The sequence below is a fragment of the Balaenoptera acutorostrata genome, chromosome 9, assembly GCF_949987535.1.
Source record: "Balaenoptera acutorostrata chromosome 9, mBalAcu1.1, whole genome shotgun sequence".
NCBI classification, from domain to species: Eukaryota; Metazoa; Chordata; class Mammalia; order Artiodactyla; family Balaenopteridae; genus Balaenoptera; species Balaenoptera acutorostrata.
The window spans coordinates 111311119-111335898 of NC_080072.1; the positions used below are offsets into that span (position 1 = coordinate 111311119).

The following is a 24780-nucleotide window of genomic DNA, read 5'->3' on the forward strand; positions in this document are numbered from 1 at the left end:
TCGGGGCCCCGCAGCAAATTGCAAACCGACTCGCACCTTCCTTCCCCGGATGCCAGATGCCCAGGCAGAAGTTGCCAGACCCCGCCCTGGCGAGCTCAACTAGGTTTCCCACGCCGGGATTCTGACCCCGTGTGCGCGTCCACCGCTCGGCAGCCCCCTCTCCACGTGGCCGAGCTACAGCCCCATCCCAGGCAGAGCTCTCGGGGCCTTGGCGAGAAGGTGGAGCGCTTTCTCCTCCGGTGACCCACCTTGGAAATACTCCTGGCCCTTGAGTTGCGCGCTCTCGCTCTCCAGCTGGCAAATCAGAATTTCTTCCTACTGCGCCACGAGCAAAATCGTCCCTGCCCTACTCCACGCTTATTACCCAAGTATCTTATTGTAAAAATGCAAAAACTGGGAAAAACACGTCGAGATCCTAAAAAGTAGTAAGACTGATTCTTATAAAATCCATCTGTGGCTTTATGATCACAACATAAAGCGGCACCATCACCGTATCCGGAGGGGACCTGGTGAGAAGGCATTCTTAGAGCCCAGCCTGTCAGTCTGGGGTATGGAGGCATTTCTTTTGGTTAAGAACTGAGAAGCTCAGGCTTTCCTTGGGCCTGTCAAGAGGCTTGCTTTCTGCTCCCCCCGACAAAAGCCACCCCTTATTATGTGGCTTCCGCCCTTGTATCATAATTTAATAGTTGCTACGTGCATTTGCTTTACTGCATTCGTTCTCAAATCCTTTTGTAAAATTAGCCTGGGCTCTGAACAACTGTTGCAATGAAGTGTAATTCAAAATAAGCTTTAAACTTATACCGTTAATTGTGTTCGTTGCTGAAGGGCACAAAAGTGTGCTACCTGTTCTCAGTTATAAAAGCTGGGCACAAATAAATACTGTACCACTATATACTATACCATGATAAATACTATAAAATAAATAAATACCACCCATCCCCTGCCCCTGTGAAAAGAGAACCACATACATCTTAGGTCTTAAGTTTTTAATTAGAGCATCGTACCTCAGGAAGAAAGAATACTTGTCACTAGTTATGCCACCTATGTTTTATAACTTTTAATAGAGTGAAAGTACATGGCATCTCCTTCCCAGAATACAGACATTAATAATGCAGACATGAGCAGCACACTCTCCAGGGAGCTTCTGGCTGAGAGGGGTAATGACGCTGGCAGGAGAGGCAAGGCCTCAGAGAGCAGCCAAACAACTTATTTGGGGATCACGCACCAGTTTTAATGACACACATCTTTCCTTAAGACCTGAGTGTACCTGGGTTTTCTGTATACACCTTGTACATAATCCTCTAAACTCCGAGATGCTCCTGTCCACTATCAACAGCCTGGAAAGACTTTTTTAGTGCTTTAATCTGTGCAAAGCTGAGAACTGGGGCTGGGCTTATGATTTTCTTCAATGACAGAGTTTGTCTCTTGAACACCAAGGGTGGGAGCCGTGGGGATGGGTCAGGCTGCCGTACAAGTCACGCAGCTCCTGCTGCTTGGTTGCCGGGCACGCAGATGACATGGCCGACTCATGTACCTGCTGGGTCTAGTGCTTCTCAGGAGGTACAGATGGGCTGTTGCCAGAGGCTGAATCAGCCCATGAAGGATTACTTGAGATGGAAAGAGTTACTGGAGAGGAAAAGAAAGCAGGAAAGAACATGAGATTCCAGGTGGGAGGAGAACAGGCAGGGCAAGAAAAGAATAGAGGCAGAGATAGGATGAAGTGAGGCATTATATATTCTTAATAACATGTAACAAATCCTGCCCTTGGGAAAAGGATAAACTTTTTATTTTTGCAGGGCTGACTCCCCCTAGCTCTAAGGTATCCGGAATCCTAGAGAATGGGGCTGTCATCTTTCTCTTCTGTAAGTCGGCTTCCTGGTTCAATATTTGTGGGTGAATACATGGGCTGAACTTAAGGGCTAGGGAATCAGAGAAATAACTACAGAGGTCTGATTTTTGTGTGAATCTATGCCTGTCTACAGTTTGGTGGGGGAGATTTCATTCATCTGTAAGGCATTGCTAGGGACCAGTATATCCATTTAGAGACGGGAAGGCCAAACCAGACTGAAATGGGAAAGGTAAAAGGGGCTGAGCTTTGCAATGAACAATGAACAAGTAGTTTATATCAGGAGATTTCTATGAAATTCTTGACTGAGTACTATGATAGGGAAACCCCCGGTTAAACCTCTTTTGGATATTTGATGATACATATGAAGACAAATTAAATGAGGACGGATTAGAGTACTAAGCGTATTGGTTCTGCAGTTGGATTGTCCATTCAGATACTGACTCCTTGATCCTTCAGCTGTGTGACTGGTATCTAATAATACCTGTCTCACCTATTTCATAGTGTTTTGGGGTTTTGTGAAACGTCCCCAAGATTATGTTGTAAGGTCTGGTAAGATGGCAGACATGGACAAAACTGTCTTGAAAGAAGAGTTTATTCCTTGGCGTTCCCCACAGGAGGGGCACACCACACTATGCAGGGCCACATGGGGAAGCACCAGGGTGAGAGAGGAAGCAGAAAGGACAAGGAGAAAGCAAGGTCCAGAGACTTGATGGTGGTTTCCAGGAGAAGGAATGGGCAAGGTGGGGAGGGCAAGCTTGAGCAGACTTAGGGTTGGATTTTTTGAATAATTGTGGCAGGCCTGGACTCTGGATGTGGTCTCTAGTTGTCCAGTACCTGGCCCTGGGGTGACTCAGGGCAGGGGAAACATTGGCTTGGTGTGTGACCATTGGGTAGAGGAAATGGTTAGGGATGTGGGCTCTTCCTGGGTTGGTTTGCATATGAAGGACATGCTGAAGGCAAGTTGTTCGCTATCTCTAGAAATTAGCTAGCCCTGGGAGAGACAGTCTCTCCAGAATTTGCAAGCCTCCAAGATGTCAAAGCATCTTAAAATACAGAATAGAAAACCTCAAAACTTGATTAATACTGGGTGACAATTAATAATTGCCAAAGGACTCGGCACAGTGGAAGCGCTTAGTAACCATAAATTATGACTATATCGCAAAATCCCCACTTTCCAGTGATTACAACTTGTGACATGTAAAAAGTTACAAATGAAAGGATGTAAATGCCCTATGTACCAACTAAAGCTCTGATTCAGAGCTACAGACATCTAGATATTTAGGGCGATTTGTAATAGAAAATGCAAGTTGGATCCAGTGCAATGTAGTAGTTTTAGAAAACGTAAAGCAGGGAGGTTACCTGATCTGATGAGCTTTAAAATATCACTTTGTCGTGAAGAGAAGGGGTTGCCAGGGCACAGAGTGGGATTCAGGGAGAGTGTCGGGAGCAGAAGAGGGAAGAAATGATGTCGGTGACAACGGTGATGGAGAGACTGGGAAAGGTAAGGGGCGTATTGTGCAAGTACAGTGGTCAGGGCTTCCTGAGAGTCTGGATGTTGGGATTGAGAAAAAGAAGGGGTTGAGTTTGGGGTGGCACAATCCCCTGTGATGAGGATGAGTCCAGAAAAAATAGGTTTAGAGAGGCAGAGGTCGAAGGAGTGAGTGAAGTGCTGTAGGAGACGGTCTAGTGGAGCCATGGGCTGGCACGGCAGGAGGAAGGAGGCTGAAGCCACGGCAGAGCGCTGAGGACAGCCCTAGCAGCTCACCTCGGCGCACTGTTAAAGCGAAAACGGTGATAAACGTCTTTCTCTTTCTGCTCTGTGTGTGTGACGGGGAGACATTATCCATGGAACCCTCCCTCCAGATCTAGAGGCCCCTCTGCCTTTGTCTGTAAATTAGAAATAAACCCCATCAGTGTAAACTTTAGAACCTAAGCTGTTCTGAAGTTTAGTGATTCCACTGTTTTCAATTTGTCTCTTAATATACTTCCTCTGCTCGGCCGTATCTTAGCTTTTGACAGTAGATCCTAAAATTGTTTGGGGATGAGGCTGTGAATTATATCGGTATGGTTTTTAAAAAATGCTACTCACTCACCCTTAATGAACTCAGGGGGCCCAGGTTTAAGTCCTTGTTTCTGCTGTAACTTACCAGCTATGATGTAGTTCAATCAAAAGCCCTTGTTTTATTGGGTAGTGGGTCAGACCAGAACTTGGACACTGGAGTCCACCTGAATCCCACCTCTAAAACCTACTTCAGGGTGATTTTATACAATATCTTTAACTTTGATAATCCTTAGTTTCCCCATCTGTAAATAGAGGCAATGATAGTAATGAATGTGTACAGTATTTGTGAGTGTTAAATGAAATACAAGTTGTCAGCACCCTGCTGGGCCCTCCGTAAAGACCCAATAAATGTTTTCTTATTACCTATAGAAAGAGACCTAATTCCCCCACCATCATAGGTTTTTTTCTCTGAAGTGGCTCTGGGGGCAGATAAGCTGTACAGAGCAGGGCAGGCAAATTTCCAAGTTGTCCAGAGGTTGTGTGTGTGTGTGTGTGTGTAATATGGGAAACTGAACAGGTCTCTCTCTAATTTTAAAGAGCCAATTTTAGAACTAGAATCACCTAAGGATCCAAGTGGTTATTAATATGGTTTCCTTGTACCATGGAGAGGCTGCCTAGATGAGGTTGGCTATGGGGAACTCTGGATCCAACAGAAATATCTGAATTTATCTAATGAAATTTGTACCCAGTTGTAAAAGCAATTTCAAACTGTGTGTTATTTATAAATAAGGAAAACTTACAGCTTGTGTTTATCTGAGAGAAGATTGTACCCAGCTGCTCTGTGTGTGCATTAGAAAGAAATAAAATAAGAAGCCTGTGCATGATGCATATTTATATTCCAGAAACCGACCTAAATCAGGAGGACCCAGAGGGGCAGGACGATTGAGGAGGCATCGTGGTTTAGCTGGGGGATGTTGTCTGTCTTGGGCCCTCAGGACATGCAGGTATTACCAGCTACAGATGTTTGCTAGTGAACAGAGAGGTAAGAATTCAAAACGAACTGAACCAAAAGCCTTCAGTTTTTAGGCTCAAGGAAGTTCCAAGACATGGAAACACATACCAGAATGCAATACTTCAGATGAGACACAAGTTCTGTTCAAAATAAAACTCAAAGCAATCCCTGTATAATAGCTGCCTACAAGATCAGTGCTAAAAAGGAATGAGGAACTTCATTTCTCTTTGTCTTTTTGCACTCTTGATAACCGAGCCAAATATATGTGCTTTTTTTAATTGAGGTATAATTGACATATAAAGAGCTATGTTAGTTTCAGGTGTACAACGTAATGATTTGATATTTGTATATATTGCAAAATGATCACCACAGTAAGTCTGGTTAACATCTGTCCCTACATAGTTACCATGTTTTTTCTTGTGATGAGGACTTTTGAGGCAAATAGATGTTCAGTGGTTTTCCTAGTCCACTGCTGACCTGAGGCCAGACTTCAGGTCAGTGGAGTCTTGCTCTGCCCCCCCTTCCATCATGGACCAAATCACACCCTCTCTGTCAGGCCCCATGTTCTCGGGCCAGTGAGAAGCACCAATAGTGGGCAGCAATTAAAATCCGTGCTTGGCATCCCAGCCCTGCCTCTTGTAACTCTGTGATCTGGGGCACATTTCTTATCCTCTCTGAGTCTGTATGTTCTCATCTGTAAACAGGGTTAACAGGAGCATCTTGGCAAGGCCGCCCTGAAAATTAAGACAGCTCACTCCTCTTGCCATGCTTGGCACAGTGACCGCTATCAACGAACATAAAATTCCTCTTCTCTTCTCTATGCCAAAATGACTGAAATTGACCAAAACAAACAAAACCGCAATAGAAACGAAACAAAACATAAGGCACACAAGATTCCCTTTGTAAAAAGATACAGAGAAGGTATTCCCCAAGACCGAGCGAGTGATCTACTGATGGCTGTACAATCCAGTTGCTGTAATGTCGGCCTCCTTATTACACCCTGCCCTTCAAAGTGTCGAGCACGTGCCTGCATGTAACTGTCTCTCTTGCATTAGTATTGCAGGGTCCCTGAGAGCAGGCACTTCTGATCACCCCTGATTCCTCTGCCATGGACTAGAGCCTGGCATGGAGTAAATACCAGAAAATATTTGCTGCACGAGAGAACTGATGTCCACTCTCCACGGTCCGTAGAATGTCAGTTAAGCTGACAGCCGAGAATCTGCTTCTTCCCATTCTCATTTCCTCCCTGGCCCCCAAACTCCTCAATGGCGGAACACCATAAGGCATCAACATCAACTGCACCGAACATCTCCTTCTAGAAAACCTGGAGACTCCTGCGAAGAGACCAGTTTCCACAAACCATACAATAAAATCCGCCTCATTACTTTATAGCCACACCACATATAGTTCTATAAATCAAATGACAAAAAAAACTTTATATTGAAACCTACAAGCCATAAAATGTGTTTTTAAATGCTCAATAGGAGTTATTACAGTCTACCCCTGCCGAGTCTCATTACAGCTTCCACTATGACAGGCGGAAAGTGGATCATTCCACCCGAGAACCAGGGTGTGGAGGAGAGAATGCCTGTCAGGAGCCAACTTGCCTGGCTCTAAATCTGGACTTGCCACCCAGGACCATGGGCAATGGACCAGACTTCTCTGAGCCCAAGTTTACTCATTGGTTAGATAGGCAACACTGTACTGTTTCTTCCTTTGAAGAACTGCACAAGTTGTATATGAGACCCCAGCAGAGGGCTCAGCACGCAGGACGTGTGCTCTGATGCTTCACCTGGCCTCTCTCCCCTTCCTGCTAAAGTGAATCCGAGCTCCCTAGGTCTTACAGAGGACCTAGGACTTGCATTTTATATTATATATTGATTACTTGAAATCTTATCTCGTTTGCCAAGCTTTAAAAAATATATTGTTCATTTATTTTGTTGACTAATTCGTCCAATCTTTCTTTTTTTTTTCTGACCAAGACTCACTGAATATATAGGCAGTTTGCTGGGCTGGGGGATACAGAGAACATGATATATCACCTGCCCACAAGGAGTTTATAATTTAGTAGGGCAAATGAATCAGATATTGTAATACAATATGATAAGATTTAAAATAAGAACATGCAAGGATGCTACAACATCTCAGAGTTGGACCATCTAAATTAGGTGAGGGTTCTTGGAAAGCTACTCAAAGGAAGTTACTCTTAAGAGCATTTTTAAAGACTGAGAGTGATTTAGGCTGCGGCTGGGTTTCTGATGTTGGCTACTGAGTGGATGACTGATATAACCAATCGCAGAGCAATGGTAAGGAGAGTGGATACTGAGTGGAGGGGCATAAATGGTAAATGTGGAAGGTAAGGCCAGTGAAACATCCAAGGAGAGCTTTCTGTTGGCATTTGGATATTTAGGTTTTGAGTCTGAGAAGGACACAGTGTTTAGAGCTATGGATTTTGTAATCATCTTTGTTTAGGTGGAGCTGAAGCCCTGGGTCCTGTGGCAGTTGTTTAGCACAAGATTCAGGGAGGGGAATGAAGCCTTAGATGTGAGGTCTGGGCAACAGAGATGCTGAAGGGGCGTGGGGAGATCTCATGAAGGAGTCTGTGCAGTGGCCATAAAATCAGAAGGGAAATCAGGGATCAGTGACCTCCTAGACTATTAAGAAGAGAGTGGTTAACGGTGTCTGATGCTAGGGAATCCAGGACAGTGACGGATGGTCTGCCATGTGTTCAGTCTTCACAGTGGGGACAAAGGTGGCTTTGGCAGAAGAAGTTTCACTGCGGGGGCAGCAGCAGAAGTCAGTTGGCGAGCTGAGGGATGATGGAGAGAGCAAACGGTGCCCAGGCTTTCCAGCTGAGTGCGACAGAATAAGAAGGGAGAAAGTGAGGCTCTAACTGCACAGAGATGTGGGTATGAGGGAGGCTGGCACTGGGTTTTGTTTTATTTCATCTGTAGCCTGACAGCCCTCAATACTAATATATGGTGTCTGAAGATAAGAGTTTCGTGGACTTGTCAGAGACCTGCATGTGCTAATCACAGCATTTTGTATGTGGCTAATGAGTAACGAGTACATGTCGAATGAATTGTTTCAGGTCAGAAGTTCCATCTCTGGACCCACTCAGGGACAGACCAACCAACCAACATTTAAAAAACAATTACAGTGACCACTGTCATCACCATCATCACCATCACCACCATCATCATCACCATCATCATCACCACCATCATCATCACCATCATCATCACCACCATAATCATCATCACCATCATCATCACCACCATAATCATCATCACCACCATCATCACCACGATCACCATCATCACCATCATCATCATCATCACCACCACCGTCATCATCATCATCACCACCACTGTCATCATTATCATCATCACCACCATCATCACTACCATCATCACCACCATCATCATCCCACTATGTGCCAGATGCTAGGGCACACGCCTCACAGGTATCACCTTATGTCATCCTTTTAACATCTCTGTGAGAAAGGTATCATTAATATTAGATTAAGAAACCAGTGCATGGGGAAGAAAGATTGTTTCTAGTCATTTCTAAGAACTCAAAGTAGAAAATGCTGTATCTTTTCCTGTCCCCATCACGGTTCACTGCTATATCAATAGCAACCATAACAGTTCCGGGCAAATAGCACATTCTCAATAAATATTTATTCAATTAATAATAAAAACCAGTTATGTATCTCCATTTCATAGCCTCCAATTTCATAGATATTAGAGCTATTCAAGATGCACATTCCAAATATTAGATAATTGAAGAAATCTGTCTTCATTTGGACATTGGATGATATTTCATTGGTTGCAATTTAGCTTGAGGTGGAGAAGAATTAAAGTAGTTCAATGTGTGTCAGTCCAGACTCCCTGCGCCCACACAGCACTGACATTGGACCACACCGGTATTTATCCTGGAGGAAGTTCCTCATGGTGGGAGAGCAGGTGGCTGGGTTAACACACACTGTGTATGGGCTCTAGATATTAGTATTCTAATTGATGAGATATAACCATACTAATCAGAAGCATAGCTTGTGATGGACATGATCATTGTGATGTAAAGAGGAAGCCTCTCATAAAATGTTATCACATCACAGAATCCAGCTCTTATGTGTTTATTTATACATGTTCTCAAGCTCTCACACAGGCACTTGTGCTCTGGTCACATTTTAACATGTCTTTTTATTGTGGGTTTTGGCCAAAACAGTTTGAGGTGCGTTGGCCTGGACAGTCTCTAAAATTCTGCTAGCCTCTAAGCATCACCACCACCACACTGACATCTGGGATTTGTCTCTGAGCAGTCTCTTTTCCTTACCACGAATGCCCACCCCCCACCTCTCAACCGAACACCCGTTTTTCTCTCTGATGTAATCCCAGAAGTTCACTCTCATCTCCTCCCAGCTGCTTGAGCTCCCAGTCACCTTGCTGGATGGGTTCAATATCACAGAGATCAAGACAGGGAAACATAACAGAACAAAACAAAACAAACGAACAAAAAGAACCACACACACTCTGGGTCATGAGCTCTCCATTGCCCGTGGTGGCAGGAAATGCAGGCCGGGAACTGGGAAGGGGGGAAATAGAATCCACTCCTGACACTTCCTCCTCCAAGCATCAGGAAGTCTTGGGAAGGAGGATGGGAAAGGAAATGGCAACAAGAAAGTAGAAGAAAAGGAAAGAAGGGAGCATTACAGGAGAGAGAAAGATGCATCCAAGCATCTTATATTAGAATTCTCCAGAGCAATGGAGCCAGCAGGATCAGAGAGACAGACAGACAGACATATATATATATGAAGATAGAAGCTGGATAGGATATATAGGGAGAAGATATATAATCCAATATCTACCTACCTATCTATCTCTCTACCTAACCTATCTATCTAGCTAGATTTATCTCCAGTACCCGGCCTCTGCAGCTGTGGTGTGTCATGTCTGCGGGGCAGACCTGCAGACAGGAGACCCGGGGAGAGTTCATGCTGCAGTTCACATCTGAAGGCTGTGTGCCGGCAGAATTCCCTCTTCCTCCGGGAAGTCAGTGGTTTTCCGTTAAGACCTTCAACTGCTTGGATAAGGCCCACCCACATGATGGGAGTTAATCAGCTTCACTCAGAGTCTACTATTTTAAATGTTAATTTCATCTAAAAATACCTTCACAGGAACATCTAGAATAATTCGTCCCAAATACCTGGGTGCTCTGGCCCCGCCACTTTGACACCACCCATCTCAATTTCCCTTTGCAGCAATCCTCCTGAAAGAGTTTCAACTGGTACTGCTTTCCTTCAGGAACATCCTAGAAAAGGGAAGGGAGGAAAACCTCTCTACCCTCTCCCCATGTAGTTTATCACAAGCAAGCTAATGCCTAATGTTTCCTTCTCAAAAGACAAAGTCCAATTCGTGCTTAAAGAATTCAAGTTGTAAAACACTCGGGAAGAGTGCGTGCATTGGTGTGAGTGGATTTTATGGAAAGTTTGTTTTGTTGTTCCCGTTCATAGGTGGGGGAAGAGGTCCTAAAGCAGGTGGTACAGAAACCCGGGGTTAGATGTCATTGAGAACGGGAAAGAAATCAGGATGCAGAGAGACTGAAATAACCTTGCAAGAATCCTAAGTGTACACACACTTCAGTTTATCTAGATCTACTTTGGAAAAAACTCAGGATCTCCCCACAGTAAGACTACAGGCAGGTGCTGATTTAGAGATGGTACCTTGAATCTGGGGAGGCAGAAAGGGGCTTTGGGGGGAGGAGATACTTCAGGGCAAACCCTTGTTATAGAGGGAAGAAAATGAACCCAACCGTGTCTGGTCTCACACGTGGTGATCTCAAGCGTTCTCTCAAAATGGGATTGGGTGATGGCCTGTAGTCTGTTCCAGAAAGGAACATCATCCAACAGACACTGTGTCACGTGGCAAGACTCCAACCATCAATTAAGGAATGGAAACAGGGTAATGTGTGTCTGTCTTGGCCCTAAAGCTGAACTTTAACACAGTGCTTGGACCTCTTACCTCTACTAGAAAGACTGAGCTACTAGGTATAGAACACCAGAGAGAGAATTTAGAATCCACTACTTGTACTGCTGCTATGAATAATAATAATAACAATAATAATAACTGAATGTATACAGCACACCCGATTCTAAGGTAAATGACTTATACACATAATTGCATTTAGCCTGCCCAGGAATCCTAATTTTACAGGTGGAAAACCGAGGTTCAAAGAGGGTGACTTGAACAAGATCAGAGCATCAGGAGTGAACATCTCCCCCTAAAGGCCCAGTCCTTTCCTCTTAGCATGGGGACATCAGAAGTTTGGTGCTCTCTGCAGAGAGAGAGAGTCCCCTCATCAAAAGCCAGGAATCCCATGTGTGTGAAAAGCACAACGGTTGTGGAAGCAGGAAGCTGGGGTGAGGCCAGGATCCGGGGTTGAGGATGGCAGAGGTTAAAAAGGGGAGCAAAAACCACAGGCGAAGCAGGATCCCTGCAAAAGCACAGGCTGCTTCAACGGAGGGTAAAGCAAGGCTGCGAAATAAAGCTGCATCTTCTGCTCTATTTTCCACCCTCTCCCTCCCCCTCTCCATCTGTCTGTCTCTTCTCATTTCTCTCCCCCTGTCTCTTCTCCCCTTGCAAATCTTCATCTGCTAATTTCCATCCAACACGTTTATGAATTAATTCCAACACTTCTCTCTCTCTGTCAAGATATGCTGCTTTCTAACCGCCCCACCCTCTGGCCAAGTGTGCATTTTGTTCCACAGACTGTTTTTCCGACCACTCCTGGACTTAGTCGTTTGCTCTGACACCCACCCCAGTCACTGAGGGTCTGCAGAGAAGAGAGACCAGGTCTGCAGCTAGAAAACCTTGTCATCGGGCGGTTAGGCTGAACGAGAGTGAGGCTGAGGACGCCGGGGGCCTGCGGGGAGGAGAAGCAGGAGAAGTTGATAAGCCGCCCAGACTCTGAAATAGGGCACAGGTGACTGTCCTCTGCAAGAGGCAGGGCCTGTCAGAAATGAACCTCATCGTACTCATTTTAATTAGCACAAACCAGTGGTGCTGGGCAGGGGGTTCTAAAAATAGTTTTCTTGGAAGTGTAGAAACTAAGAGACACATACAGCACGCCAAGTTACATCCTGGTGTCTTTTCAGCTCTGAAATACCTATGCTTCTAGGCATGTTGAAACCACTAAAGAAGAGATTCTGAGATCTTCATATCTTAAATCAATCAAGAACAAGTTCATTTTAAAGATGAGCGACACCAAGAGATGGGGAGCTCTAGAGAGCAAAAGAAAGAAACAGCGTAGAAAGGGCCAGACATGGTAGTCTGTATATATGCGTTTGATAGATAGGCTGATTGACTGGTGGATGGATGGATGCATTTAAGGCGGAAGAGCCAAGAGGATGCTATTTGCAGACTTGGCGAGGGGAAGAAAGCCAGCGCCAGGCACAGGGATATGAGATGCAAATAACTCCAGAGCATAAATATGCCCCAAGAACAGCAGATACAAATACACACAGGGGGCTGGTGCAAAGGGGCGGAAGAGGTCAGAGCTTCAGACTCTGGAGAAGTTACTTCCACTCTCCTGCCTTCGAGGGCCTCACCTGAAAGCTAAGTCACTGAACCAGATGATCTGCAAATCCTGTTTCAGAGGTAACAGCTCATAGATCCATGCCCATTGTGGGAACACGGGCCTTTCCATTCGCATCTCTTTCTGCTTCAGCCCGTGCTGTTTCTCCTTTCCAAAGTGCCCTCCTCTGCACATCCAATTCCCAAGCTCATCTCTACACCCAGCTCACAAGTCACCTTCTCTGGGTACATCCCCAGTTTCCCAGCATAAGTATTCCTGCCTCCTCGGCACCCCCTCAGAATCATATCCTTCCTTACTGTCATCTTACTGCAGTGTGGTTGGCCTAGGTAAGTACAGGACACTTTCTCTTTTCTGTTTGATGGAGGATCAGTCTGTCTCTATCCTCAGCACCAAGCACAAAGCCTGGCAAAAAGTAGGTGCTCAATAAACCTTTACTAAGTGAACGGCTATGACACTTTTCTGCAGGAGGGTCATCTTCCTAGCAGCCGTTGTCTTTAACTGGACCGTGCAGCACTGCACAGCAGACGGCCGAGGATGCTTCTTGATGAATTGTCTCAGGAAGAAAACCCAGTAAGAGAAAAGCCAAGCTCAAAAACTAGGCCAATTATCATCCCGATTCCAGGCCTGGGCTCCCCATGCCTGCACACCCTCCTCTGTCATGGCGAAGACAGCTTTTCCCAGACAAAGGAGCCAGCCTGGAACTCACGTTTCTTTGCAATTAGCAAGCTCCCACATGGTAAACAGGCTCATTTTGCTTGTACGTCAGCAGTTTGCCTAATCAGTGATTTCCACTCAGAGCTGGAGGAAGAGATTTTGAGTCTCGACCACAGTGTGAGTGAATGGAAGATGATGGCTCACAGGAAACCCTGACTGTTATTCTTATGTTTGTCACAGGGGGGCAGCAAGTTAAGGATTTGGTCCTTTGCTTCTTTAGAGGTGCTCCTTCAATGTGCAAATCCACCTTTAAAACGGCTTTTCACACTGGCTCTCGCTTGGGCTGTTGCACTTGTATGGTTCTAGACTTAAAGACAGCCCACCTTCCGGAGAAGACCCGGCCAGCTGGGATTGGGGAGCAAGGGGAGCTTCGGGAGATTGGGGAGCTGCTGCGTAGATCCAATCACCGGCAATCACGTAACTGCGTTCGATTTTTGAGCCTTTGCCTTATTTTGTGCTAGATTTGCTTTAAATCAGGAGCTGTCCCCCAACGTAGCTTTTCACTTCAGCACCCCTGACCTCAGAACATCACGTCCCCACCAGTCTGCCTTCCCTGAGTAGACGAGAAACAAAGACAGAGACCGTCTTATCTGCCAGACAGAACAGCAGCCCTGCTCGGCAGAACGCACGGGGAACCACGAATGTGGACGTGCAGCTGTGACACTTCACCTGACCCCCACGCCAAAAGCATGGGACCTTGGCGGGGCATCACCCACCCACACTCAGGACCTCACAGGCACAACAGGGCAGCTTCAGGTTCCTTGGGAAATCCCTGATCCCTGTGTCCTAGAATTTTGGACTAGAGAGGGATCTCAGACATTGTTTGTGCTAACCTGTAGCTAACGCTAAAATCCTGTGTGCGACCCCTGGCTCGTGGTCCCCAGGTTTTTTGGGGGCACTTCCATGCACACGAGTATCACAACATCACAGATGGCCTTGCAATATCGACAGGCAGCTCTTGCTGTTAGAATGTTCTTCCTATTTCCATTCATTCAAATTTCTGACCTAGCAGAAGAGAAATGGGAGGCAGGAGAGGATGCCAAGGTCAAGGTTGTCAGTAAATATTAGTTCTTCTTCCTATCATAATGACAATATTATTATTACTAATTGTTGCCATGGTTGTTGCTGCTGTTTTATCATTATTTATTATTACTTTCCACCTGAGCATTGTTCCAATCCTAGCTACAGGGCCACCAGCTGTGTGTTGACCCCCTCTGGTGTTACACACCTGCACCTGAGTTATTTCCCCCCTGGATGTCGGCTCAGGCCAGTGAATGTACATGGCAGGATCGGGGCTCTGCCCATCCCGTGAGCAGCAATTGTTGGGGAGGGAAGCCTTCAGAAACTGGCAGAGGAATCTTTCTGCCCTGAGCCCAGAGGGCAAGACACATGCATACAGCTGTGAGAGGAAAGGTACAGTCCAGGAAACACCCCGGGGCGGGCAGCAAACGGCAGATGAAGCTGGAGAACGTGGGAACACAGGTAAAAGGAAAGAACCCTTTCTGCACAGACCTTGTCTGACTAATGCTGACTCCAAACACACATGGAACTATGACTTGAACAAGAAGAGAATCACCGGAAACACCTGGATTCCCCATCGCCTTCGACAGAGACATGTTATGGACGCACATGCAGCAGACATGGGTATGACATCACGGTCAGAGCATGGACTTGAATCCTGCAGACTGGGTCCAAATCACGGTCCCACCACTGAGGAAGGATGTCCCCTGAAGGCACGTCTCATAGGCCCTCAGAGCCCAGGTTTCTCATCCGGAAATTGAGGGGGGTGATGGCTCCTGTCCGTTTGGAGGTGGGAGGACGTCATGCAATGGCGCGGGGAACATCAGGGTCTTTGTTAAGAGTACCGCTGTCCCTTCCCTGCCTCTGCCCTTCTCGCCAGCCCTCCCTGTTCCCCACTCTCCTTCCTCACCCCCATCAGTACTTTCAAAGCTCAGCCGAGCTCCCATTCTTCCATGATGTCACCGTCCTCACCAGGGTCTCCGGGGACACCCCGGAAGACACTGTGGACAACACAGTCTAACGTGAACGTCATGTGGCGTGACCAGGGTCCCCCGGGACACCCCGGAAGACACTGTGGACAACACAGTTTAACATGAACGTCATGTGACGTGACCAGGGTCCCCCGGAAGACACTGTGGACAACACAGTTTAACGTGAACGTCATGTGACGTGACCACCTGCTGGGCAGACACCACGGCCCCTTTCCTGAAGGCCAGAGAGGAGGGTTTTCTCAGGCCACCTTGATGGGAAGACAGGCCCGGCAGGTGTGTGTGGCTTGGTAGGAGCCTCACAGCCAGACGGTGGTGGATCCAAACCCAGGTCAACGTCCTTCCGATCCCTGCTCCCTTTACATGGCGACGTGCTCTGTTTTGCCTTCTTCTTTCCCAGGTGTTATTCCTACCTGTATAAATAACTTGTTCGGGACATGAGCATCTCCTATACTTTTCTCTGTCACTGCTCGTGCGTGGCTGACAGTACAGGAAAGGGGAGATCATCGCGGCTCAGATTTGGACCCTGTGTGACTAGGTGAGTTCCTTATCCTCACCAGCCTCATTTTCCTCACCCAGAAAGACTAGCCGTCCAACCTTATAGGGTTGCTATTACGATTAAGTTCATTCATCTTTGTTAAGCACTTAGTACGTTTTACTTCCCACGACTGTGGTGGATGCAGAGGTAAGCTGCTCCTGCCCTTCTTCAAGGGAATGCTCGCTGGTCCAGCTGCTGGCAGGGCTGACAGACGGCGGCCTCCGGGGTCTCCTCCCTCGCAAGGCAGGGAGAACCCTTCCCAAGTGGGATCCCCCCCAGTTCCTCCCCAGGGAAATCCCTCCCCAGTACGGCCCACCTCCAGTGACCCATCAAGGCTCAGAGTAAAGGCCTAGTCATTTCCACCCAGTGAGAGAGGGTCCTGACTGAGCTGTGTCACCCCCTTGACTTTGACCTCTGACGCTCCTGTTCCTGCCCCTGCCCCCTCCACAGCTGTTGATTCGCAGGGACTTCCCTAATAAATACCTTGTGCCCCAAACCCCGCCTCAGAGGACCCAGCAGAGGACAGCTGTAATCATCACCATCAAGCCCGTCACGCACTTTTCCCGGCCTCTTCTTACTGACGTGTAACCTTGCCTCACAGGGTCACTGTGAGAACTTTTTAGATGGTGTGTGTGGGTCCCTGGCAGAGCACACCCCACACCTGGGACGGGGCTGACACGGCTGTGGACGTCTCGCAGAGAGTTCTGTGCGTACTTGCCAGCCCGCTGGCCCTTCAGGGCTAGAGAGAGCCGCGGGCAGCGGTGACGCTCTGGGAAGCTCTGAGAGACGGGCCACGCGACACGGCCAGCCTTTCTAGATGCTACAGCAGCGGGTCCACCTCTCGGGAAGCACTTGCTCTTAAGGCCACGCTTGACAGCGGCCTCCTTGCTCTCAAGGCCCCGAGCGGTGCATTGATATTTGTAAAGATCCTGCAACTACTTCACATACATGGGTTTTATATCTTTACTACATAGTATTATGGAATATGATATGTGATAATATAGTAATCAATGAATAGTAATAATATAATAATGGCCACAATGTTTGCTTTTTTTAAACTATTATTACTATATCCTCATCCCAAGAACAATGTTGTTTTAAATACTTCCTAAAAGCTTTAGTGAAAAGAGGAAGCACAGGAATAAATGAATGAAAATGAATCATTGGGCCAGAATAGGTCCTTGGTCCTCGGTTTGGGCGACAGATGTCACGTGTGTCTATCTGATTTCAGCCCTGCCAGGACCCTCCTGACCCCGTGCGTTCAAAGGGAGAGCAGGACATCACATCTGAAAAACCCATTTCCTGGCATGCACACCTACCCAAACTTCATCCCACTTTACCTGACGGCTTTTCACAATTTGTCTCAACCCTCCTGTCTCCCCTTGGTAGAAATGTAGCCTCTTTAAGGTCTGCTCACCTTCACAATGAAAGGCAAAGGCAAAAACTCCACCAGATCCCACACACAGCCTGAGCTGACTCTGAGCTCTGCCTAATGGAAACGACCCCACAGCCGCTGCCAGGGACGAAGCAGCCAGACGGAAACCCAGTCAGCGCCAACCGTGGCAGCTCAGCCAAAATGCAGCGGGCTCGGGTCAGAAACCGTGGGAACCGAGGGAAGGAGTGAGACAGGAGACCGGCGACTCCATCATCAACAAGGGGGAGAGAGAGGGAAGTGCGACTCATCCATTGCTTCCATGTTCAAGGCTGACCATGCTGTCAGACAGGAGAGTGGAGGCAGTCATGGCAGGAGTTGGTTTTAAAAGAGTTTAGCGGGTTGTTCATGGCACCTTGAGTCTGAACTGTCTTCAACAGGAGAGAAGTGAAGACAGAGAGGTCGTCTGGAGATGCCTGGGATTAGAGCTGGTAGCCGATGAATGACACCCTTGCTAATAATAAAGTGCAGGGAGAGAGGAGGTAGGGGACAAAGCCCTGGAGGGCAGCAGCATACAGGGAGTGAGGCGAAGACAGGAACCGGTGAGGAAGGGAGGCAGCAGCCTCAGAAGGAGAGCCTGGAACCGGGGAAGCATCAAAGAAACCAAGAGGAAGGGAAAGTCGAAGACACGTGGGCAGCTCTGCCCCATGATGCAGAATCAGATCTGAAGGAGTGTTGGCAGTTAGGCCAGATTTTTGACCTTGGAAAGAGGAGATAGTGCTGGAGGGAGAAGCCAGTCTCAAATGAGCTAAAAAGTCAGGAGATGGAGCACAGAATAACATCTAGACTACTCGCTCAAGGGTTTTACAACAAAAGAAACAAAGAAATAGAAGTACTTGAAAGTGAGGGATGGTGGGGGAAGTTTGTGACTGCTATCACGGCTGCGTGTTTGGATATTAATGTATTTTGGGACTTGCAGGAAGAAAGTTACAAAAAAGATGAAATAATAATGCTGTGATGCAGCGGGGCAGGGGAGCCGTACGTGGCATCCAGGTGACCCACTTGGTGCCTCCTGCACGCCCCTGCCCAGTGGTGATGACGGATGGATACCTGTGCAGCAGCCCTCGCCTGAGAAAAGCTCAGAGGGATGACAGCCTTGCTCACGCCCCCAGGTACGCCATGGGGGGCAGCAGAGGGGCGTGCTGCGGGTATCCAGATGGAGAGTGGAGGAAAAAGAGGCTGAGTTTCAGTTGCGATCCCAAAACCAGCTGCAGAGTTGGGGGCAGTAGTTCATCCCGCTAACATTCCTCTACTAAGTCTCTTCTGGGAAGAACACCCCAGTGGAATCCTGGAGACACGGGAAGAAATGGGTCTGGGTGGCACAAGGTGAGCTATGGTGGATTTGGAGACGTGCTGGGCAAATCTCCTTTTAAAGGAGGATTTAGTAGGGTTGTCCTGCTGTGGGGAGTGTTAGCAACCCCTGCAGGGGTAACTCAGCTACAGGGAACTGCCTTGTCTGAAGTCATGCCCTTCCTAGGGAGGCCCTCAGCCAATGAGTGGTGAGGTAGCGTTTAAAGGCCAAGCCATTTTGGCCCAACATGGGACACGTATCAGGCCATTTAGGCTCTAGAATGCCTGGTGAGGTCAGCTGAAGCTCCTGCTTCCACATTGTAGCTCAGTTTCTTCTGCTTAATACAGCTTCCTTTCCTTTTTTTTCCCTCTAAAGGACACTCCTTAATAAACAAAAACCCAACAAACTCAAAACTTTGATATTAAGGGAGTTTGTAAATAGGCTGATGGAAATCGAAATAATTCACATTTGGTGGCTCCAATTGTTTTTGGAGTTATGGGAATCTAGGTCATTTTTGAAGAATGTGAGAAAGCACAGGGGGCTTGAGAAGGGAAATCCATGTTTGGAGGAGGCACTCTGGGGAACATGAGTGGGAGATGTCCACATGACAGGGATGAGAGTTTGTGCTTCATGCATGTTTGTGTTTCCATTTAAGTGTGTTTGTCAATTGTACTAAATGGTTAATAGAAGAAGAAATCTCTAAGCAGCAACCCTGGAGACCACCAGGACTTTAACAGCTTCATGAAGTGCTCACACCAAAAAGACGTATGTTCTCAATACAGGGTCCAAATCCATGATAAAGGAAAACCATGTGTTAATTATTTTATGTCATCACGTTTCCTCTCACCTCATAGCAGAAATTGTTACTGCCCCACCCATACACCTACCATTTCAGTGTGATCTAGATGACTTCCTGCTTCTACTTTCAGCATCTCTGTGCCTGAGGGCCTTTGTAGGATGACAGGAAGCCATTCCCACAATGCATGTAGCAGGTCAAAAGTGCCAAGGGCAACCTTCAATCAATAATTGACAGAAACGACTATATAAGTAAACCAGCTCCTAATCTTTGTTGGGAATAATTCACAAGCACATACACTGCACCATCTCCCAAAGTTCAGTTACACAGTCTGGTAGCTGTCTATTTCATCTGAGGTATCTAATTTATCAGCGTACAATTGTTAATAATATTCTCTTACAATTCTTATTTCTATGAGGCCATTCGTTATATCCCTCTTTTATTTCTGATTTCAGTATTCTCTGCTTTTTTCTTGTTTACTCTACCTGAAGGTTTGTCGATTTTGTCAATGTTTTTAAAGAACCAACTTTTAGTCTCATTGATTTTTCTCTTTTTTAGCCTTGATTCCACTAACTTCTACTATAGTCTTTATTATTTCCTTTTTCTGCTTGCTTGAGGTTAAGTTTACTATTCTTTTCCATTGTCCTAAGGTGGAAGGTTAGATTTTTGATTTGATGTTTTTCCTCTTTTTACACATAGGCTTTTACACCTACACATTTTTTCTCTAAGCAATGTGTTACCTGCATCCCGTATGTTTTTCTTGGTTATGTCTTCATATTGATTGCTATTTTCATTTCATTATGGGTGGATGCCACACTTTGCGTGATTTCAATCCTTTAAAATCTGTAGAGGCTTGTTTTCTGGCTCACGTATGATCTATCCTGGAGAATGTTCTGGGTGTATTTGGGAGTAATCTGTACTCCTCTGTGGCTGAACTGAGGGTTCCATAAATACCCGTTGGTTCTAGTTGGTTTACAGTGTTGTCCACGTCTTCTCTTTGTTGATCCTCTGCCTAGTTTTATATCTATTATTGAAAGTGGATTAGAAGTCTCCAACTATTATTGTTGAACTGTTCGTTTCTCCAACAGTTATGTCAGTTTTTCTTCAGGTATTTTGTGGCTCTGTTGTTAGATGCATATATGTTTATAATTTTTATATCTTCCTAGTGGGTTGGCCCTTTATCATCATAAAATGCCTCTCAATCTATATTTTTTGACTACTTGTTTTCTTTTAAAGTCTATTTTGTGGTAAAGCCAGTCTAGCTTTTTTATTCCTGTTTGCATTATATATCTTTTCCATGTCTTTACTTTCAGTCCATTTGTTTCTAATGTGTGTCTCTCATAGAGAGCATAGAGTTGGATCTTGTTTTTTATTCAGTCTAACAATCTTTGCCCTTTGATTGGATTGTTTAATCTATTCACATTTAATGTTATTATGGATATATTTAGATTTAGTTTTTTTGTTTTTTACATCTCTCATGTCTTTTTTTGTTCTTCTACTTTGCCTTTACTGCTTTCTTCCACATTAAGTGAATAATTTTTAGTACAACAATTTCTTTAGTAAGTTCCACTCTACTTTTTTTTAAGATTTTTATTAGTGGTTGCTCTAAGCTTATCATATACACCTTAACTTATCAGAATCTACTTCACATTTATACTAACTTAATTCCAGTGAGATATAGAAACATTACTTCTATATAGATCTAGTCCCTCTTCCCACTTTTTGTGCTATTAGTCTTATACATATTACTTCTGTGTATGTTACAACCCAACAACATATTGTCACAAATCATAATTTTAATTAACTTTATGACTTTTATAGAGCTGAGAAAAAAGAGCACAGGTATATTTATAAATTTTGTTGTATTAACCATCTAAGTTACTATTTCTGGTTCTGCTTCTATGTTCTTGTGGATTTGAGTCACTGTCTGGGGTCATTTTCTTACTCCAATACACCTCTGCTCCCACTCACCTCTTATGCTATTATTTTCAAGTATATTACATTTCTATATGTTATGGGCACAACATTTTAATTACATACATATTGTTTTATACAAGTGTTTTATTTTTTTAAAATCAGTTACCAGAAGAAAGAAGGAATAGGCATTTATACAGTCTTTTATAATTATATAACTACCTTTATCAGTGATGTTTGCTTCTTGATGTAGATTTGCCTCACTGCCTGGAGTCTCCTGCTTTCAGTCTGAAGAACATTAATCTGCAAGCAATGGAGTCTCTCAGTTTTTATATCTAGCACTGTCTTTATTTCACCTTTATTTTTTGAATGTTAGTTTTGCTGGATATGTTTTTAGGTTGACTTTTTTCTTTTTTTAAAAAAAAAGCATTTTGAATATGTCACCCTACTGCCTCATGACCTTCATTATTTGTAATGAAAAGCCATGTGATAAGTCATTTTTCTCTTGTTGTTTTCTCATTGTCTTTTGACATTTTTACTATGGTGTGTATGGGTGTGGATCTGTTTGTATTTGCTGTACTTGGAGTTTGTTGAGCTTACTGGGTATGTAGATAAATGTTCTCATCATTTTTAAAAGATTTAAGCCACTATTTCTTCTAATATTTTGTTCTGCTCCTTTTCCTCTCTCCTCTGCTGGGACTCCCACTTCATGTATGTTGGTGTGCCTCATGGTATCCCAGGCATTTTTAAGGTTCTGTTCATTTTTCTTTATTCCTTTTTCTCTGTTTTTCAGATTGCATAATTTTTATCAATCTATGTCCAAGTGCAATGATTTCTTTTTTTCTTTTTTTCTACTTGAAATCTACTGTTGAGTTTTTTTAGTAATTTAGAAAAAAAGTCAGTTATTATAGTTTTCAACAACAGAATTACCATTAGGTTCTTTTTTTATTTTTATTTTTATTTATTTTTTTGGCTGCGTTGGGCCTTTGTTGCTGCACGTGGGCTTTCTCTAGTTGCAGTGATCTGGGGCTACTCTTCATTGTGGAGAGTGGGATCTAGGTGCATGGGTTTCAGTAGTTGTGGCACGCAGGCCCAGTAGTTGTGGCTCGCGGGCTCTAGAGCACAGGCTCAGTAGTTGTGGCACATGGGCTTAGTTGCTCCATGGCATGTGGGATCTTCCTGGACCAGGGATCGAACCCATGTCCCCTGCATTGGCAGACGGATTCTTAACCACTGCGCCCCCAGGTAAGCCCTCTTTTTTACAATTTTTTATTTTTTATTTTTATTTTTTTTTTTTAAGCATGTTGCTTTTTTTTTTTTTTTTAAAGGATTTTCTTATTTTATTTATTTATTTATTTATTTATTTTTGGCTGTGTTGGGTCTTCGGTTCGTGCGAGGGCTTTCTCCAGTTGCGGCAAGCGGGGGCCACTCTTCATCGCGGTGCGGGGACCGCTCTTCATCGCGGTGCGCGGGCCTTTCTCTATCGCGGCCCCTCCCGTCGCGGGGCACAGGCTCCAGACGCGCAGGCTCAGCAATTGTGGCTCACGGGCCCAGCTGCTCCGCGGCATGTGGGATCTTCCCAGACCAGGGCTCGAACCCGTGTCCCCTGCATTAGCAGGCAGACTCTCAACCACTGCGCCACCAGGGAAGCCCCACAATTTTTTATTTTATCTTCTCTATTTGATGAGGCATTGTGATAACACCTTCCTTTACTTCTTTTTGCCTGGTTTTCTTTAGTTCTTTGAACATATTTATAATGGCTGCTTTGAAGTCTTTGTTAAATATAACATCTGGATCCACTCACAGGTAGTTTCTGTTGCCTACGTTTTTTTCCTTGTATGGGCCACTCTTTGCTGATCCTTTTCATGTCTCATATTTTTTTTGGTGATAACTGGATATTTTAGATAATACACTGTGGCAACTTTAGATATTGATTTCCCCGAGGACATGTTTTATTTTCTTGTTTGCTTGTTTGTGACTTGTCCACTTCCCTCTTTATGGTTTCTAGTTCTTTGTGCCCCTCACCTTCCATCCTAAAGGGGCAGGTGTACCAAAGCACCTTCTCTTCACATCCATCATGGTTCCAAGACATTTTTCCGTTCAAATTTATCTTATCTTTGAAAAATTCTCAAGACTTATGTTTATATAGGCACATAAAAATATTTTATTCATATTTGGAGGTGACTTGCCTAAAACAGAAGCACTATTTTGGGGGGGGGTGCTTATAATAATATATAATATTATATAATATTATTATATAATATATATATAATATATATAATATTACATAATAATATTATATAATAATATATATTATTATCAAGTATACTGCATACTTTATTAATTTTAATATTAATATTAAAATAGAGAATTAATATAATATTAATATAGAGAATCATACAGTTAAAAATACAAAGGGGAGGAAATTTATAGCAAAAACAAAAACAAACAAACAAACAAAAACTAGCTCTTACTTCAGTTCAAAAAGAGATCAAGTGGTTACCATGGTCCTGAAAAGTCCACAATCATATACACTTGATTCTGGACAGTATCAAGCTTATCTCCTTTGGAATGCCTACAGAACATATTTCAAATTATCTTGGCAGTCATGGCTCTTTATAATAAAAACCTAACTTTTTCCTCCCCCCCAGCTATTAAATGTTTTCTTTTTAATGAAATCATTTTCCCATGAGTATCCTATAAACCCTCACTTCAAACATCACACATGTCTCCCATATATGCGTTTCCCTGTAAGATTTAGCTCAAATCTTACCTCCACTACAAAAACTTCCTCCAGCACTCCAAACTGAAGGGATCCTTCATTTCTCTGAGCTGCTATAGCTTTTACTCTGTGTACCTTTCCTTTGGCAGTTAGGAAGGCACTTCTTTGTGTCCTATATTGTACTAAGTCTTTGCCAATCAAAATGTGTACTGTTATTTCCTTGGTGTATTCTAGCTCCTCAAATTGACTCTCAGCTCCTTGGGTGCAGTGAAACAGTCTTTGTTTTTCTTTCTATTCCTTACATCACAGTGCTATCGGGTTTTTAACCCTTTACACATAGTGACCAGCTATAATAAAGAAGTATTTTCTTCCAGATGTTGAGAAAGAAGGCAAGCTAAAAAAACTCTTTTAGATTCCTCCTGGTAATGGCTCTGACAAGATCCGTGGATGTCTTAATTCCCTTGAGGACACAGACAAACTATTATTTCACTCATTTTGATAACCTGCACATGGTAGGTGATCAGAGAATATTGGGTAAAACTCCCCAGTGGCTGAAATGCAGTTTGCTCTGCCATTCCCCCTTTATTTTGTTCCTTTCCACTAACTAACGCTCATGTCCTTAGTGTGCTAAAACAAACGAGAGCAGACCTTCATGACTTTATCAGTGTCTAGGCGATCCTTGAAGCCCCCTGTAGACACCGCCTTTCTTCACATGACTCTGTATGTTTACCCCCGACCGCCATTCCTGGTTCTTCTGTGTGTTCATGTTGCATCGTGGCTTTTCTTCACTCTTCACTTTCGCCACTTCTATCTCTTTATAATATGAATAAATTATTTTTATGTGCCTTCACTTACCACTTCTATCTCTGACTTGAAATGGCCCCTCTGTGGAATTTTCAGTGGCT

The 24780-nt window shown here is 44.7% G+C and overlaps 1 protein-coding gene across 3 annotated transcripts in view; it reads right to left on the minus strand.

Moving 5' to 3' along the window:
- The window catches only part of LOC103020984 (opioid-binding protein/cell adhesion molecule), a 1085929-nt gene that overhangs the window by 513242 nt on the left and 547907 nt on the right, over positions 1-24780 (minus strand). Inside the window, exon 1 of one of the 3 annotated variants that reach the window (XM_057553513.1) lies at positions 37-109. The exons of the other annotated variants lie outside the window; for them this stretch is intronic. The gene's annotated coding sequence lies outside the window, so the exon portion shown is untranslated. Of the gene's footprint in view, positions 1-36; positions 110-24780 lie in introns of those variants that run through there. 3 annotated transcript variants of the gene reach the window in all.